Source organism: Mesoplodon bidens (genome assembly GCF_964165515.1).
Source record: "Mesoplodon bidens genome assembly, chromosome: 9".
In the NCBI taxonomy this organism is placed as follows: domain Eukaryota; kingdom Metazoa; phylum Chordata; class Mammalia; order Artiodactyla; family Ziphiidae; genus Mesoplodon; species Mesoplodon bidens.
Window position 1 is genome coordinate 61,580,315 of NC_138166.1, and position 20,067 is coordinate 61,600,381.

General features: G+C 36.9%; 1 protein-coding gene across 1 annotated transcript in view; it reads left to right on the plus strand.

The window, feature by feature from the left end:
- Positions 1 to 375: 375 nt before the first annotated feature.
- Positions 376 to 20,067, plus strand: part of ITPRID1 (ITPR interacting domain containing 1) — a 100,537-nt gene continuing 80,845 nt past the window's right edge. The window contains 1 exon segment of the mRNA XM_081244330.1: positions 376 to 456. The gene's annotated coding sequence lies outside the window, so the exon portion shown is untranslated.

Consider the following 20,067-nt stretch of genomic DNA (forward strand, 5'->3'; position numbering starts at 1 on the left):
TACTGGCTGTGGCCCTCAAATGGCTACAAGCTTCTTGGGGGAGAGAAGAATGATTTGTTCATGTTCACATTTCCTTTTCCTAGCCCGTGGTCTGGCACAAAGTAGACCTCCAAAAATCTTGTGGGACCAAGGGATGCAAGAAGTCTCCTCTAGTCTGGTTCATTTGTGTGAAGGAGCCTCACTGTCTCAGTCCCGTTTCAAATGCTTCCTGATATAAAATATCAGGAAAACAGGTTTTTTCTTATGACAAATGGGCATGGATTATGAAAATGTTATGCAATATTAGGCAAATGCTACACTGTTTCCTGCAGGAACTGTCCACGTATACAACTTTCAGACAGTTGAGCAGTGAAGCTTTTGTTGCAGGTGGATGGGGTCAGTGTATGGGACTATGACAGTCAGCTTCTTTAGGGGATGAACTTTACTTGTCCCTGAGCTTCACTCCAACTGGAGGAGGTAAGACTGTTTATCAGGACCTTTCCTTTGTGCCATAGCAACCTAATTGCTCTCCCTGATCGTTAAAAGGAGAGACACAGGAAATCAGCTTCCTTTCTCCTTCCTATTTGTAAGAATCTTTTGACTGAAACTAAGCTAACAGACTTGAGTTGAATGCAGGTGAAATTGAGGGGACTTCAGCTGTTAGAAACAAATAGAATGATGTTAAATGCCATTGATGATGAGGGGGTTGAAGAATTCACTGGGAAAGAGACAAGAAGGAAAAGTAATTCTCTGTGGATGGGTGTAAATCAAAATGATAATCTAGAGTTGCAGCTGAGAATTGACAAATAAATGTGTGGTCATGAGAGATTGCTAATTCCAGGGAAGGAGAGGGGTGTGTGTGGCAGGGAGAAAGAGAGAGAGAGAGAGAGAGAGAGAGAGAGAGAGAGAGAAGTCCAGGAGGTAAGAACTGCTTATAAGCATGGTGCTCCATTTCTGGTTTCCAGATAGTGATATTTCTGTGTGAGGATGTCATTCAGAAGAATGTTCAAAATGCCATAGTCAGAATGGTATTTTAGTACCTCATCTTTAATATAAGTTGTTAATTAATGAAACATACTAAATACTGATGAAATTGAATGTTCCAATCAGACAGTAGAACATATTTAAGGATATATATTTATATATCAACATATATAAATAAAATTGCTATATATATGTTTATATGTACACACATATATATGTGTCTGTCTGTCTGCCCCCCTGTAGAATAAAAACAATTGTATTTTCAGCAGATACGTTTATTAAGTCAGCACAGGACTCCCTCTCACTTCTGGTTCTGACGTGAGAATGGCCCATTTCAATCACTATCACTAAGGAACTGTCAAGAGAGGGGGAATTGGGCTCTAGTAATTGTCTATTCATGTTTGATAATGTGCAGCTAAATAATAACTTTACCAGACCACTCCCCAAACTCCTCCAAGGCAAAAGATCCAGAAGTGAGAAATTTTGGAGGGAAAGATATTTTTAAGGACGGCTTTTTTTCATTATTTTTTGGTATTTCTCCACTGAAAATTACATGGAGTGATAAATGCAACAAGGGACACGTCCTGCTTTCTGCAGCAACAATAAAGAGAGCATTAGAGAGAAACAAATCATGGTATGTCCATTCAATGACTGCTATGTGACCACCAAAAATAAGTCAGATCTACATGCTTGGACATGGCGTGATGTCCAGCAGGTGTTCATAAGTGAAAAATTATGGAAGACAATGATTGGCAACACTTTTTATAATAATTACCTCACAAGATTGAGAAGGTGGGAAAATTTTCTCACTTCATTTTATACACATTATATTATTTAATATGTATTGTTTAAAATGTTTGCAATGAGCCAGACTGATACATTTTTAAATAAAGAATGACTGAAGGTGGGAATGTAAATGAGGGAATGAGAAAAGAGAATGAAGGAAGCAGGACACAGATCGGAAGAATATGATCAAGGTGTGACACTCTTTACAGGTAGGACTAATGATTTTCTCTGTCATGTTTGAAGATGCCATTGATATTGTGCTAGGAAAAGAAATAGTCTGTATATTTTGAGTCATCCTGAATAAGTTATGTTGCTAATAATATACTAGGTTTCTAGTTAAACATTGAACTTTTAGCAAGTTTAATATAATTTTATTAAAGAGGGGCACTGGGGAAGGAAGGAGGGTACATTTGGGAACTTAGTTTAATTTTTTAAAAAGGAGAAAAGAGCTGGACTCCCAGAACCACAGGGCATGCAGAGCAACTTGGACAAGTTTCAGAGAATCACAGAGACACAAGGATTGGGCTAGGAGAGGAAGGGACCCGGAGATTAAAAATAAAACTCTTTTTATAAACATCATATCTTATAATCTGCATAATACTTCATCACCTGGGTGTCTTGTTAGACACTTAGGTAGTTTTTCTAAGATTTTTTGGCATGTGTTTATAGGTTCTAGAGAATAGATATTGAAAATATTTTCAGAGGAGAGAATGAATATATCAAACCTTAGACCTTTCAAGTAAAAAGCCCACCCAAATTATAAGATCTTCCTTATTTTCTACTCATTTATTTCTAATAAGTCTATGAAGCTCAATTATGACAGTTACTGTATAATTTAAGACATCCTGTATATCCTTCAAATCTCACATTAAAGAAAAAATCTCAGGGATGGTGGGGTCTTTAATTAGGTGGTAGAAAATGTGGCTGAATTAGAGATGGCAAACTCAGAAAAAGAAAGCAGTTTATTCTAAGTGACACAGATAATTGATGATATAGCCCAGATTTAAATCTGAGTCTGTCTCACCAAAGCTATACTCTTAAGAAAACACAAATTTTGTCTGAATAGAAAAGTATTGCGTGCTTTAATTAGAGCCTCACATATCCATTTACACTTTCTAAAAGGGTCATCTTATAGAACTGACAAAGTAGTGACTTCTCTGTGACAAGATGTGACTGGTACCAAAAAGTGCCTCACTCAGAGATTGCCACGAAAATAGAGGTGTCCACTCTGTTGGATATTGAGAGAAAGACAGATACATGGTAGACAGAAACATGGCCCCCATACCAAAGATGTCGATATGCTACCTTACATATCAAAAGGGACTTTGCAGATATGAATAAATGAAGGATCTTGAGATGGGGAGACTATCCTGGATTATCTGGGTGGGCCCAACGTGACTGTAAGTGTCCTTATTGGAGAGAGGGGGGGGAGTCACAGTCGGAAAAGGAGATGTCATAGCAGGAGTAGAATATCAGTGTCCGAGAGATTGGTCTATGCTATACTGCTGGTACTGAAGCTGGAGGAGGGGCCAGGATCTGAAGAGTGCGGGCAGCCTCTAGAAGCCGGAGAAGGCAGGAAATGGCTCCTTACCAAGAGCCCTCAGAAAGGAGTGCAGACTTGCTAACCCCTTAATTTAGTCCGGTGAGACGAATGTTGGATTTCTGACCTCTAGAACTATAATATAATTTGTGTTGTCTTAAGCTACTAAATTTGTAGTACTTTGTTGCAGCTCGATAGAAAACTAAAACAAGTTGTAATAGGCTCTTCTAGGTGAACTTGATGTTTCAAGGGATCAGTGTCAGTGGGGAATAGGAGTAGGAAAACTGGAAACTGTTGCTGATTAAGAGATGGCAGAACCGCGGAGGGTGGAAGGGGCTCAGAGTTTGACTTCAAGATGTATGGATGGTGACTTGTCCTTTTTCATCATTCTTTGTTAATCTCAGGCCCAAGGAAAAAGCAGTGTAATCAGAATGACACACATGTAGCAATATGTTCACTTTATCACACAGAGTATTTTCTGCATATTGCAGAACTTTTTTAAAGAATAATTTCAGTAAGGCCTTAATGAAATAATTACCCTTGTATTTAATCCTTCCATATTTTAACCACGCTGATTTGCTCAAACCTTTGTAAATTTTCAAGGACAAATTTAACTGCAAATAATAAATTATTTAAAACCTACAGAAAAAGGCTTTCTGAACCAATTCCCACGGAGCAGACATTTCCTGAATCTCAATCTTCCATCATCTTCCAGAAGATGCAAAAGAAGAAGTTGGGCAAGTCACATAATTTCCCTGGAGTTCTAATTTTGTGAAATTATGCCTAATTCATTGAGACAGGCAGAGAATGTTGAATCTTAAATCTGGAAGGAACCCCAGAGTTGGAAGTAGCCCAGATTTCTCATTTTATGTATGAGAAAACTGGATTAGTTACTTCAGTTGCTTGCCCAAGATTTCACATTGCATTGCCCTCTGCCTGTGCCCCTAAACGCACAACATACTGGGCTCTGTACTAGACAGTAGTGATGCAGAAGTGACACATTTTTTTGTCCTTAAGAATTTTATAATCTAGGAAGGAAGACAGACAAATAACATACATATATAATTTATTTTGTAAATACAATGATAGAAGTAATCATGAAGAATTGGTTAGGCTTGGAGGAGGGGCACATGGTCCAGACAGGCAACACTCATCATGGATACTCATTGATTTTTAAAACAAAAACTTTTACTGACTTGTTTTTATTTTACAGAAATAATTGCGTCCTTAGTCAGTTGTTTTTAAAATGCTGTCAATAAAATGAAGAAAGTAAAAATGGTCCATAATCATGTCATCCAGAGATAACTATTCTTAACATTGTCTTATATATCCGAATATAGTAATATTACATCTACATAGATATATACACACAATCATGCATATATGTATATATTTCTAGTCTCTCTCAATATATGTATAATTTTAATGTATATATATATGCATGCTGCTGCTATTTGTCACTTAGCAAATCACAAATATCTTATTTTAAAATCACTGAATATCAGAGTTAGAATAAGTATACTAAATACCATCTTGTCCAACTGCCAGATAAATAATTTTTACAAATTTTTGAATAGTTTAAGATTTACAGAAAAATTGCAAAGATAGTACAGAGTTCCCCATATCCACTTTCCTCTATTATTATCATCTTACATTAGTGTGGTAATTTATTACAATTAATAAATCAATATTGATACATCATTATTAACTACAGTCTGTACTTTTGTTTCCTTAGTTTTTACCTGCTGTCCTTTTTCTGTTCCATGATCCCATCCAAGATACCACATTACATTTAGTTTTCACATCTTCTTAGGTTCCTCTTAACTGTTATAGTTTCTGAGACTTTCCTTGTTTTTGGTAACCTTGACATTTTTGAAGAATATTGATCAAATATTTGGTAGAGTGTCATTCAGCTGGGATTTGTCTGGTATTTTTCTTATAATCAGACTGGAGTTATGGGTGTGAGGGAGGAAGGTCACAGAGGTAAAATAGCTTTCTCATCTCATTGTATCAAGGGTGCAAACTATCAACATGACATGACTGTTGATGTTAACCTTGATCACCTGGTTCAGGTATTGTTTGTCAGGTTTCTTATCTGTAAAATTACTCCCTCCCACCTTTCCATACTTTATTATTTGAAAGAGAGTCACTATGCTAAGCCCACACTCAAGGAGTAAGAAGTTAGAAAGTGTAGTATGTAAATAAATTATTTGGAATTCTTTTTCACAGGAGATTTGTCTATTCTCCCACAGTTATTTATTTATAGAAATCATTTATATGAGTATGGACTCGTGGATATTTATTTTAAATTTTGGGTTATAATCCAGTACTGCTTTATGTATTGTGTGCTCAAATTGTACCAGCTTGGGCCGTTAGGAGCTTTTTCAGCTGGCTTTTGTATCTCTTTGACATACCACATCATTGTGTGTGTGTGTGTGTGTGTGTGCGTGTGTGTGTGTGTGTGTGCATGTTTAGCACTTCATTACTTTAAGATGTTACGAGTTTATCATTTATAGTTCAACAATCTCTCAAGGTGCATTGGTTCCTTTTACAGGAGAATGATATATTAGAAACCAAGATCTGGGTACTATCCATGCTTATTACTACTGGGTGTTTTGCTTCTAGGCCCTCTCAGCTGACAGAGGGAGGAAATATATATGTGTATGCTAACTCATCTATATAAACATATGTATAAATTTTTCCATATGTAACTATCTGTATGTATATTAAGCTAACCGTGAGTTCATACTGTTGTCCTCAAATCTAATCCATTACTACCTGGGTTGTTCTAACTTCTTCCCCTTGTTTATTTGTAAATTTCCACTCCGACCATGAGAAACCTGGCTCTCACATTGTTTGTTTCTTTTCCCTTTTATTTTCACTTAGCCTGCCTAAGAGTCATCCCTTTTATTGATCTTTTCAAATAACCAGTTTTTGGTTTCATTGATTTTTCTCTATTGTTTTCCTGTTTTTCAATTTCATTGATTTTTGCTCTTATTTTTATTATTTCTTTTCTTCTACTTGCTTTAAGCTTATGTTGCTTAGATTACAGATCTTTATTATTTTCTAAAATATGTATTTAATACTATAAATTTCCTTCTAAACACTGCTTTTGCTACGCCTTACAAATTTTGATAATTGTGGTAAGTTGTATTTTCATTTTCATTTAGTTCAAAATATTTTTAAACCTAAGATTTCTTTAACCCAGGTGTTATTTAGAATTGTGTTGTTTAATCTTCCAATATTTTGAAATTTTATAGTTATGTTTCTGTTACTGATTTCTAGTTTGATTCTATTGTGGCATAAAAACACACTTTATGTGATTTCTAGTCTTATAAATTTATTAAGGTACATTTTATGACCCGGAATGTGGTCAACTTTGTTGAATGTTCTATGTGAGCTTGAGAAGAATATGTATTCTCCTATAGTTGAATGAAATTTTCTGTACATTTCAACAGGATCAAGTTGGTTAATAGTGCTGTTCAGGTCATCAGTACCCTCACTGATTTTCTGCCTGCTTTGTGTATCAATTACTGAAAGAGGGGTGGTGAAGTCTCCAACTATAATAGTGGATTTGCCTATTTCTCCTTTCAGTTATATCAGTTTTCACCTCGTGTATGTTTATGCTCTTGTGTTAAGTACATATGTTACCTGGTCCAAGCTCTACTGCGCACTGCATGACAGGCCAATAAAAGAGACAAGTTGTTGGGGCAAAGGATGGCGATTTTATTCAGGACGGCAGCAGATCAAGAAGGTGGTGGACTAGTGAACCATCTCACCTGAGTTAGAAGTGAGGCTTCTTTTATACTAAAAGAGGAGAGGGTGTGTGGCTGGTTGTTTCAGACATCTTGGTGCCAGCCAGACTCTGGAGGGGATGTGATAATTCTTTGTTCTTACAGCTGTCTACATAGGTCTGATCACAATGTTCCCATAAACCTTCAAAAAAACAAATGTTCTGCAACTTTTTATCTCTATATGAATGAAAAGTGTTATGCCTTTAAAGGTCAAGCCTGGGAGGCAGAGCCTTGAGAAAGGGTTATTATGTATATTCCAGGCTATAGGCAACATTATTTTACTGTTTGAAGAGAGAAAGGCGCAGAGCCATCATGACTAAGCACAGGCAACAGAGCACAAAGGTTAGAACTAAAGGAATTGAGCCAATGTGGAGTCAGATTTGTTCTCTGTTACACATACACATTTAGAATTGTTATGTTTTCTGGAGAATTTATACCTTTATCATTACATAATGCTGATATTTACCCCTGATAATCTTCCTTGTTCTAAAGTCTGCTTTGTTTGAAGTGAATATAGCTAATCCAGCTTTCTTTTGATTAGTGTGGTATATCTTTCTCCATCCCTTTTACTTTTAATCTGTCTCAGTGTTTATATTTAGAATGGATTTCTTGTAGATAACTTCAAATTGGGGGTTGTTGTTTTTTAACCCACTCTGACAATCTCTATCTTTTAATTGCTGTATTTTGAGCATTCACATTTAAAGTGATTATTGATATAATTGGCATAATGTCTCTGTGTTATGCCTACTATGTCTGTAATTGTTTTCTATTTGTTGCATTTGTTCTTTGTTTCTTTTTTCCCCTCTTTTTTTCTGCTTCCTCCGGTTTTATTGAGCATTTTATATGACTATTCTATTTTCTCTTTTAGCGTGCTGTATACTTATTTTAAAACATACTTAGTGGTTTCCTTAGAGTTTACACTACTCATGTTTAACTAATCTAGTCACCTTTAAATAACATTATGCCACCTCTCATGTAATGCAGGTAACTTATAATGGGGTATTCCCACTTCCTCTCTCCCATCCTTGTGATATTATATTTTATTTCACTTATTCATATACTTTAATCATCCAATACATTGCTACTACTATTACTGCAAACAGTTATAGTTTACATAAATTAAGAATAGGAAAAATAAAAAATTTTATTTTACATGTATATATTCCTTCTTCAATGTTTCTCCTTTCTTTTGTAGATCTAAATTTCTGACCTGTTTCATTTTCCTTCTACCTCAAGAAAAAATTTTAACATATCTTATAGGGTAGTCCTGCTAGTGATTCTCTTAATTTTTGTGTTTCTGAGAATACGTTTGTTTCTTCTTCACATTTGAAGGATAATTTCATTGGTTGTAAAATTCTAATTTGATGGGAGGTTTTCATTCAATATTTGAAATATTTTACTCACTCTCTTCTTTCTTTTATGGCTGGTGAGAAGTCCACTGTAATTCTTATCCTTGTTTCTTTATAAGTACATCTCCCCAAGCCCCCCAGTTTCTTGCAAACTTTTCTCTTTGTTTTTGGTTTTCTATAATTTGAAAATAATATGCCTAGTTATGGTTTTCTACTATTTATCCTACTTAGTGCTTTCTGAATGTCCTAAATCTGTGGAGTCTGTCATTATTTCATTTGATTTTCAGTTTGGGAAGTTTCTACTGACCTATTTTTAAGGTCACTGATTCTTTTCATGGCTGTGTGAGTCTACTGATGAGTACCTCAAATGTATTCTTTATTTTTGTTATAGCATTTTTGATTTCTAGACTTTCCTTTAGATTTTTTCTTAGAGTTTCCATCTCTCTGCTTATATTACCCATCTTTCCTTGCATGCTATATACTTTTTCCATTAGACCCTTAACATATTAATCATAGTTATTTTACATTTCTTATCTGATAATTCCAACATCTGTATCATGGTTGATTTTAGTTCTGATAATTGTTTTACCTCTTTAGACTGTGTTTTTTCTTCCCTTGTAATTTTTTGTTGAAAGTAATACATGTTGTATCAGGTAATAAGAACTGAAGTAAATAGCCTTTAGTGTAAGAATTTATGTTATTTGACCAGAGACTGGGCTGTATTTAATGTTAGCTGTGGCTATTGATGCCAGAGCCTTTCAAATTCCTCTTGTCCTGGTTTTTTGTCTCCCATCTTGACTTGGATTTTCCCCAAGTACTCCTCAGAGAGAGAGAGAGGAGAGGGAGAAAGAGAGAGAGAGAGTCTAGATTTTTTTAAGTTGTAATCCACTATGATTATATCAGAACTCTGTTGGTATGTTAGTAGAATGTGGGGAAGAGGATGCATTCTGCAATCTTCTGATTAGATCTCAGTGTTTTAGTTGGTCTCTGTGTTGGGGCTGAGACTTTCACAAGCATTTCTCCAATAGTATAGCTTCTTCCTTCCTGCCCCTATTGCCATACCTGGCAGCAGCATTCCCAATCTATATCCCTGAAGCCCTGACCCCTACTGACTATGGTTTTTCTTAGGTGAGACAAGAAATCTAAAGTGGTCTAGAGTAGGAGGAATGCTTTTCCACAACTGGGGTGAGGTTCTGGCAAAATATTTTCTCTTGGAGAACAGGCCTTTGTTATGGAGAAGGATCTGAGCATATTTCACAATGATTACTCTTCCCCTACTGCTCCCAGAGCCATGAGAGTCTCTTTCTTGCATCCTCACTGTGAGGACCTGTTGGGTTTCCTGAAGGTAAAGTTCACAAAAATGGGAGAGATTCTCTTGGACTGCATCCTTTAGAGATCTTAGGTGCTGTCCAACTGTGCCATATTCACTGTGCTCATGGTGTGGAACAGTAGGGTTTTTTACTTACTAACTCTATGAGGTTTGTTGATGTAAATGGTAGTTGTAAGGGTGTTGGTTCTTCTTGAACCACTGAGTAGCCCTTTGGATTAAAATGGCTTGGAGCTATTAGCCTAGGCAATACTGAGTACGTTCTAGGTTAGGAGATCCACGAAGGGAATATGACAATGGACAGTGTAGGAGGTACATGTTAGTAATATATCAACTATTCAGTTATGCTGAAATTGTTGAGTACCCAAGACAGTGTAGAGACAAGATGAGTCCACTCACTCTTTTCAATGAGATATCCCTGGGTATTTGGTACTCTCCCTTCCAACCAAACATTGTGGGGCTTTGTAGAGAAAGGGGCAAAATCAGTGCCCACTTCCTCTATTACTGTCAATCCCATTCAGTTTATCGGACATTTACTGAGCAGTTATTTATTTCCTATGAGCAAGATAACTGGGAATAGTGTCCAGCTGCCTGGTGTGTTCTAGAAAACTTCAAGTATACCATTAGTTTGCATTCCTCAAATACCATTAGTTTGCATTCTGAGGGCATTTTATGCCTCGCTTAGAGCAATGAGCAATGCACAGCATATGCCACTGTTTTGAGTCAAGGCTAGTGGTTCCATTTTAGGATTAAAGACTAGAGAGCTGCCTCCATTTTGTTACTTTTCTATATGGTCAGATTTAACATATTCATTGTTAAAAAGCAATTTCAGTTCCTTACTGACTTTCATCTACTGTGTAGAGTGGGTAATCTAAGTCATTAGAATGTATATTTTTCCCCGTGGGGATCAGTAAAGAGAGGTAGTAAAGAAAGTTTTTTTGTTGCCAGTAATAATGCAACCCATAAACTTCTAAATATATCTTTAATTGCTGTTTTTCTAAAAAAACTTCATTTACCTATTCTCTGTTATCTTAGGCTATTTTACATGAGATTATAATTTTTGTTTATATCTCTATCTCCATCCTAAAAAAGAGCCCTTAATTCAAGGAGAATGTCTCATTTTTATATCTATAGTACCTAGAAGAATGCCAGCCCAGAGAGCCTGCTCAATAAATACTCATTGAGATGAAATTAAAATGAGTAAGATTCTAGTTAAATTTGAAATCCGGCCTAGATTTCATTACTGAGCTCTAGACCTATATATCCAAACTCCCTGCATAATTATTATTATTATAGTCATCATTATACATACAATCTCAAAGCATCCAATGATGAGTGTATTAAGTTTACAGGCCATTTTTATGCATTATTGCCATGAACCCTACAATATTTCTGTGAGAGGAGCATCTGTAAAATAAGTATCTACATTTTACTGATGAGAATACTCAGATTCAGAAATTGAGACCTGCCCATTGTCTCACAGGTAACATTGGAGCCAGAGCTGGAACTAAGCACCTGTGGCTCTAAGTCCTAAGCAATTTATGTCTTTCCTTTGTCTTAATACAGAGTTTTTTTCAATCTCAATGCTCTTGATATTTGGGACTGAAAAGTTCTTTGTGACGGGGGAAGTGCTCTGTGTATTATAGCGTGCTTAACACTATCCTTGGCCTCTACCCATAAGACGCTAGTAGCATCATCCATTCCACTGTGACAACCAAAAATGTCTTCAGACATTGGCAAAGGTCCCCTTGGGGGCAAAATAAACTCCATTTAAGAATCAGTGGTCTAATAGCAGGCACAATGTGGTAAGTGCTCCATGACAAGCGTAAGCAAAATGAGAGTAAAGTAGGGGAGTCCCATTCCCAGTGGAGACAGCATTTGATTTGGATCTTTACTGTAGAAAGATTAAATTGACCTAGCAGGACTTACTGTGATAAGAATGAATACCCAAATATTTATTGAGCATGCATGATATGACAAATCTAACTCAGAGGGGTAAAAAACAGTAATAAGCATCATTAAAGGTCTTACTAAAGTGAAACACCCCTTAATGGCCATCTACTGAACATTAAGAGCTATTTGGAAAACACTTCAATTGATCTTACTAAAGAATGTGGGTCTGATGAGATTCTAGGGAGGCTGAAGGTCTGTCTCCCTCCCCCAGGCTCTGCCTCTGATCATTAAAAACCACCACCACCATCATCATTCACATGTTCTCTGTAAGTGAAGTTTTCACAGGGTAAAAGTGAGAAGAGTAAGAGTGGGAACATTCCCAATGAGCTGGAAATGTACTAGAAACCACAAGCTCCACGTATAGCTCAACAATCAGTATATCTTTTAAATGCTTAATAGTAGAAGGTGAGTATTTGTGTGTAGAAGAACAATGTCAAGAAGCAAAACTGGCCAATCAGGAGAAAGGATGCACTAACCAGAAACAATGATTCTGAAATTCTTCCCTTGGGACACGCTACATCAGAGTTGCTTTGGAGAACTTATCAGTAACAATGCATATTTTCTCATCCCACCCCAGACCTACTGACTAAAATCTCTAGCACTAGGGACTTCCATGCACATTTAGGTTTGAGAAACTTTGAATCAAAAGTTTCAACTGTCTATTGTGTCTCCTTCTGACAGTTTGAACCTGTTAGACATTTCAACAATACAATTGACTCTATTCTAGATTCATCAAGCTGCCTGATGATTGTAACTTGGCTTCTCATGTAGATCAAAGGTTTCAGTCCTCCAGAGCTTACAAGCCCGCTTCTGATTTTGGCACTCTTAATTCTTCCCTTCATCTTGTTCTCCATCTTGGTCTAGGACCTACTTTCACTCCACAGTCCTTCCTGTAGTGAACTCACCTGTCACCTTGGCTTCAATTAGAAGCTATTTTGTTACTGGACATGCATGTAAACCCAGACTTCATTACTGAACACTAGACTCATGTATCCAAACTGCATACTGATACTTCCCCTTGGTGTTTCCATGGGAACCCCAAACTCTATATTTGCAAACAAAACACACTAGATCCCTTTATAAACCTATACTTGAGAAAAATCTTTGACCACTGTCTTTCTCCACAGAGTGGATCAGTTAATAAGACCTGCTGATTTTTTTCTCACACATGGTTCTAAAGTAACTCATGTCTTTAACTGTGGGGCTATGGCTGCAGTCACTATTGTATCTCACCTGGTCCCCAGCCTCCTGTCTTTAGTCATGTTCCTTCCACTTATTGAATTCTCCATATTAAAGCAAGAGGATCTTTTTTAGCATATAAATCTGATCATGTCACTTCTCACTACCTTCAGAATAAAGTTCAAATCTCTTAATGGAATGCAAAGCCTTTATGATCTGCTTACTCCTTTTCTCACCAGCTATATCACTTGACATTGACTCTTCATATATTATGCAGTAGCCATACTTAGACTCTTGCAATTCTTCAAGTGTACCATTCTCTCTCTGGCCCCTAGACCTTTGCACATGCTGTTCCCTCTGCCTGGATCGCCCTCCTTCTCCCCACCCCATGCAGAGGATAGGAGCTTATGTTTACTTACTGGCATTCTTAAGAAGGCTACCCCAGACAAATGGAACTACAAGTAAACTCAGTTAATTGGAAAGACATTAAACTTGTGCCTCTTCTTTTAGCCTGTTTTCCCAGGATGACCCATTAATGGCAGAAGCATTAGGAAAGGGATTCCTGAGACCTTAATTCCAGGGCCTAATATACCAAAAATTCATTTTGTGATATTCTCAAATCACTTAGCTTTTCTGGGTCTCACTTTCCTTATCCCTGCCATTGTATTACAGAATTTCCAAAGAGATCAAGGTTATGAGAATGATACACTTATTGAAAATATGGAAAATACATGGGTTCACTTTTCCAGTCTCATTTTTGCCCTACCCTCATCTCCCTACTAAATTGGAGCACCCCCTTTAGCTTATTTCCCTTCTTCTTCACCTCCTTGACTAACTTCTGTTCTCCCTTAGGATCAAGCTTAGACTCCATATTTTCCAGGATGCTTTTTCCAAACCCTCAAACCTGGGCTGAGGACTCTAACTATGAGATTCCATAGAACCCTCTCCTTTTACCCCCCAAAACTTAGCAACTCTGTTGTCACTTTGATTTACTTTATTACCTCTCCCTTAGGCAGTGAACTAATTCACCTTTAAGTATTTCTTTATTACTAAGGAAGAAATTATTCTGCATGCTAGGGAACAGAACTAGAAGGAAGGTGTTTTATTTGGAAGACTTCATAGAATAACAATGTATTGGCTATCAATTTCCCTGTTTCACAGACTTTGATACAATATGATACCTTTAATTTTCATGCAGAGAGCTTTCTTAAAAATTCAGCAATGGGGCTTCCCTGGTGGCACAGTGGTTGAGAGTCCGCCTGCCGATGCAGGGGAAACGGGTTCGTGCCCCGGTCCGGGAAGATCCCACATGCCGCGGAGCGGCTAGGCCCGTGAGCCATGGCCCCTGAGCCTGCGCATCCGGAGCCTGTGCTCCGCAACGGGAGAGGCCACGACAGTGAGAGGCCCGCGTACCGCAAAAAAAAAAAAAAAAAAAAAAAAAATTCAGCAATGTACACATTATTTTTCCAAATTAACTGTATCTCTGAAGGGAATTGATTTTCCCAAGACCATTCTAGTAGGAACTGGGTTAAGATAGGGTCCTATTCTCCTAATTTCTAATGCAGATTTCAATCCATCATGTACTGCAACTTCCCAATAAATGATCTACATAAATAATACATATATAACTAATAGGCAACTAAAATATGGCTAGTTGAGGATTTCTTTGTGGGTGCAATTGAATGTCTATTTGTATTAAAAAATCACTTTTATTAAAATGAAAACTGTTAAAATACGGACTCCATTTTCCAAGTGTAGTTCTGCACATGATACTTCAGTTAAAGTATGCTTTGCCAGTTAGCCTTTGTCCAAGACAAAAGTTCTGCTCTTCCTAGGGCTGAGTGGGTTGTGGATGCCACAGGAGGAAAAGGTGGCTGTGGTGTTATCTCAGGCCTCAAGAGACTCCTGGGCTTCTGAGAGTAAGGGTCTCAGAACCTGGTGGTGAAGAGGTGAGAGAAGCCTAAAAGACAGGAGTTTCTCCCAGGATAGGTTTCAGGCCAGCTTATAGGGCTATTAGGATTCTACCCACTAATACTAGGAGATCTGCAGAGGAACCTCACTAGCTGTCATAGAGGGAGAGGGAAGATTTGATGAGGCCCTTTCCACTCATTCCTCTTGAAGACAACCTCAGCACTCTCCTTTTATATATTAGGGTTCCTGTTTGTTTGAAGTTAAATATAAGTAGAAATGCACATGGTCTTTTCCATCATTTCAAACTCTGCTAATGCAGCTTTTCAAAATGAAGACTATTTGTTGGCATGCATGACTCAGGATGGAATAATTTTTAGGGAGTGCTTTAGCATTATGTCTTTCACAAGAATGCATGCTGAATGTGACTGTGAAATTTAATTTTTTAAAATGAGGCCAATAATGTGCTTATTTACCTTTCTAAAATGAAATTGTCTGATCTTTCAACTAAAATACTTTATAGATACTGAAATTCCATGGAGGATAATACTGACTGTTAGCACTTACAGTTTGGTCCTCTTTATGGGTTTGGGAGTATGTGTGTATATTTATGTTCTCTTTGCTCTGAACTTCCCAATAGAAGTTCCTGTGAATTGAACCTCTCCACCTGGAATATCAAGTTCCACTGTCCTCATTGCCAGTGATGGTTTGCAATGCAAATCATCAAGTTGGTAACACACAGTACCATAACCATGGTAACCAAATGAAGACAAGTTTGCTTTACTTCCTCAGCGAAGTGCTTTCCAGTCTTGCATTCAGACCTGATGCTACTGCCAACAGATCAGAGGGCATTAAAGGGACAGCAAGAGGATTCATAGAAATAAAAACACAACTGGAACCATTGTAACCATTCTCCACGCATTCCTCTGAGTCCAGGACTTCTTACTAATAACTTCTGCTATTTCTAACCAGTACTTTCTTGCTGCTTTCTTTCCTTAAAAGGGAGGGTAAAGGGATTCACTACATATCTTTATCCCCGACTTGACCACGGATCTTTGCAAGCAGACTGTCCTGGCTTTCTATGACTAACTTTTAAATAGGCACAAATAAAAACCTAGGTCACAGTTCTGTCACAAAGCCTTTTTAATGTTAGCAGCTGTGATGCTTAAGGAGACAGGAAAGCATCCAAGACCACTACAAACACTTTTTGATAACAACTACAGCAAACTAACTACAAGGGCCACTTCTCTGCTGAGATTCCTTTCTTCTGGTAGAGTAACTTTTATCATTTGTTTGTTGTGAGGGAGGGGATATTAGTTCTCTGTTCTCATTTTCTCTCAGTTGGAATGAAAGGGCAGCTGTGGCATGTTCTGAAACTTTTTTTATACCTGCAGCTGTGTGACGGAGTGATTCCTAGGAAGAGAGACTATTAGCAATAAGGTAAGAAATCTAATTGTCATGGGTTCTGGCCTGGATGATTTCAGCATCCCTGTGACTGCCTGGGTGGCTGCCATTAGCACAGAAAGGTCTAAAACACAGGGGATGGGAATGCTCTAGGCTCAAAATGGTTAGCTTATTTCTTCTATGTTGTGAATATTATTTCAAGCAATGTTTCTAAGATGCAGAAATTGTATTTCCTTCCTTTTGTATCTATTGTTTGTATCTTGGATCATTTGTGTCACTTTTCCCTTACTATCTGAAGGAAGTCTAATTCGTTAAGATGAAGTAAAAGAGTTACACTCTTTGGCTTTTAACTAATCAGTTAATTCACTAAATATGAAAACTGAGCTTGATGTGCTCAGGCCATGTGGGCTTTCTGGTACAGGTGGAAACTGCTGTAGAAGTGAAAGCTTCTTTTGCAAGAGTAGAGAAAGCTGATTCAAAGATAGGCTTGCCAGATAAATGCAAGGTACCCAGTTACATTTGAATTTTAAATAGACAGCAAAATTTTTTGGTATGAATAGGTCCCAAATAATGTATGACCCATACTTATGCTAAACTATTTACTTTTTACCTGAAATTTAAATTTAACAGAACACCCTGTATTTTTTAGTTGACAAGCCAGGCAAATTTGATTCAGGGATGAAAATTGAAGAATTGTAAGGAAAAAAAAAAAGAGTATGCATTTTTCTCACTATAAACCTTTCACTATAAAGTGCCATCAAAAGATCACCTAATTATCAGTCTTATTATAATATGTTAGGAAATGATTTAATAGTGGGACTCAAACCTTAAAAGGAGGAAGCAGTAGTCAAAAATAATCATAATGAGTCAGCTATTCTCACGCTAATGAAATTCTATCTGAAACTCTAATATGGTAACTCATTCTCTTTTTAGTTTTCCTTTTCTTAAATAATAAGACATTACATTTACATTTTTTAGTCATTCATAGATTTTCTATTTTGGAATTGCCTGATCATTACACTGCTTCTACTTCCATGTATCTTTTTCTTTTTGATTTGTAATTGCATGTCATACATTAAGGATATGAAAACTTTTAATGTCACATATACTGCAAATATTTTTACATTTTTTAAAACATTTTGACATGTTTACTATTTTTGCCACAGTAAATTTAAAAATTTTATCTGGTTAAATCCATCATGATTTCCCTTCATTGCCTTTGGTGTCATTTCTCTCCAGGCTTTTACCACCCCAAGATTAGAAAAAATATTCACAATATTTTTTTCTAGGACTATTTGTATTTCATTTTTTCACATTAAATCATTAACACTATTGAAATTTATTTTGATGAATTTTTAGGGCTCTTTTTCTTTTGTTTTATTTTTTGTTTTTTAATTAATATTTAATTTAGAAATAATTGTAGATTCACATACTGTTGGTTGTAAGAAATAGTACAAAGTCTTCCTGCCTTAATGCAGGAATCTTTTTAACAATGCATACATAACTTATTTTTGCATATGCAGATTTTATCTGGGAAGAGTTTGTCTTCCCAACACAGTCAGTGGGTACGAAGCTGTAATATCATGACAGTTTCTTAAGATCATTTATAATGAATAAGATCTATTCCCTTTGCTACATTCCCTGAGATTTTATGGTTATGATCACAGTGGGAAAGGAACAATGATGACATCTCTGATACCAAAGGAGTAAAGAATACTGCTAGAATTTGCCTCTGTAAGAAGTCTAGGAGGAAAGCGTGTTTAGGCACAGGAGTTGGCTTAAATCTTGATCTCTTCTCTTCACTATCAGCTATTTCTTTGTGAATACTTTCTCATTTATATAATTAAGATCTTTACCATCGTGTTAGTTTCCTATTGAACTGAAATATGATGCAGTTTTTATTGTGTAACAGTATACTTTTAAACTTGAGATGTATGCACCTGAAGATCTTAAAGCAAATTGCTGGACCAGTCATTTGCGAAGGTTATTAGGAAAGGTAGATGGAAGGAAAGTGTGATAGAGCCCAACTATATGGCTGATTCACCTTGTTGTACAACAGAAACTAACACAGTACTGTGACGCAATTATACTCCAATAAAGATCTATTAAAAAGACTTTTATAATAAATAAAAGATTTTTTTAAAAAGAGAGAGAAATAAACATCTGCATTGGTCAGCTTTCTCCAGAGAAATGAAACAGAACATAGATACATAGATATGTAGATAGATACAGACATAGATATATGCAGAGAAAGAAATATCTCTACCTACCTATCTATGTGTCTGTCTATCTATCGAGAGATTTATTATAAGGAATTGCCTCACACAATAACGGAACTTGAGAAGTTCCATGATATGTCATCTGCCAGCTGGAGACCCCAGGAAAGCTGGTGGTGAGGTTCCCATCTGAGTCCGAAACTTGATAACCAGGAGCGTCAATAGTATAAATCCGACTTCCCAAGCAGGAGGAGACTCATGTCCCAACTCAATCAATCAGGCAGAGAAAAAGAATTTTCCCTTCACCCTTTTTCTTCTATTCAGGCCCTCAGCAGATTGAATGATACTCATCCACAGTGGGGAGAACAATCTGCATTACTCAATCTACTGAGTCAAATGCTAATCTCTTCTGGAAACACCCTCACAGACACACCCAGAAATAATAATTAGCCAGCTCTTTGGGCACCCTGCGTCCCAGTGAAGTGAACACATAAAATTAATCATCACACCGTCAGATAAGATGACACAAGGTTTCAGTAAGTTAACACTGAAGAACATCTGTTTAATTGTTGCAAAGTCACCGGTTAATAGCCCTTTGGTAAAATTTATGCTATCATTGCTTACATGTGTTTTGAACCCCTTGTCTAGAATGCTTGCCTACCCATTATCCCATCTTCAGGAGCCAGAATGAATACTTTCGCTTCCAAGAAGCCTTTTCTTATGCGCCTAAGAGAACGTTTTCCTCTTTTAATTTTTGAAAACAGCTGTATTGTACTTCTTTTAAAATGCATATTCTGCTTCACAATATGTAGTTAATAAATTCTACTTCTTATACTGTAAGCTTCTCAAAGTTTCTTTGTACACAGTAGACAGTAAAATATTGAACTGAATTGAATTAGTAGGTATCATTATTGAATTTATTTAACTTATAGTTCATTTATACCATGTGCTTTTATGAGCAACTACAGGTGTACAGTACCTTGCCTAAAATGATGAAGATTACAAAGATGAGTAACTCACAATTCCCACAATTTTGAGCAAAGACAGAGTCCAGGGTCAGAAGTAATTATACATTCATTAAGCAGTTATTGCTAATCACCTGTTATTATCCATGTCCCAGACTAAGTATCATGGATACAAAAATGAGTAAGTCATGGTCCTTGTCCCCAACAAGTCCATTTAGATGAGTGAGAAAGGCAGAAGTGTAAAAAAAAACTACTTAACTTGAGTGTGAAGAGTGCTACAATAAGGGGTCACACAGCTTGCTGTGAGTTCCAGAAGCAGGCTGGGGTGGGAGTGGAGAGTGATAAGGAGAAAAAGTTCTACAGAATAAGTTCTGTTTGAACTCAATGAAATAGTATCCAGTAAGGAGAAGGGGCAGCACTATAGAAGGATCTGTACCCAGTGGGATCAGAGAGGAGGGCACATTTGGGAACAAGTAGTTCTGTGTATCCAGAATATGATGTACATGAAGGAACCTAGGCTGCAATGATGTTGAAATGGGAGACCAGAAGTAGTGCATAGATGCCCCCACATCCTTTCATCCTCCCTCCCTAGCATGAAGCAAAGCAAATGTTTGGAAGACAAGAGTAGAAATGATGACAAAGGAGGGGATCATTGAGAAATTAAAATCTCTTTAAAGCTGGAA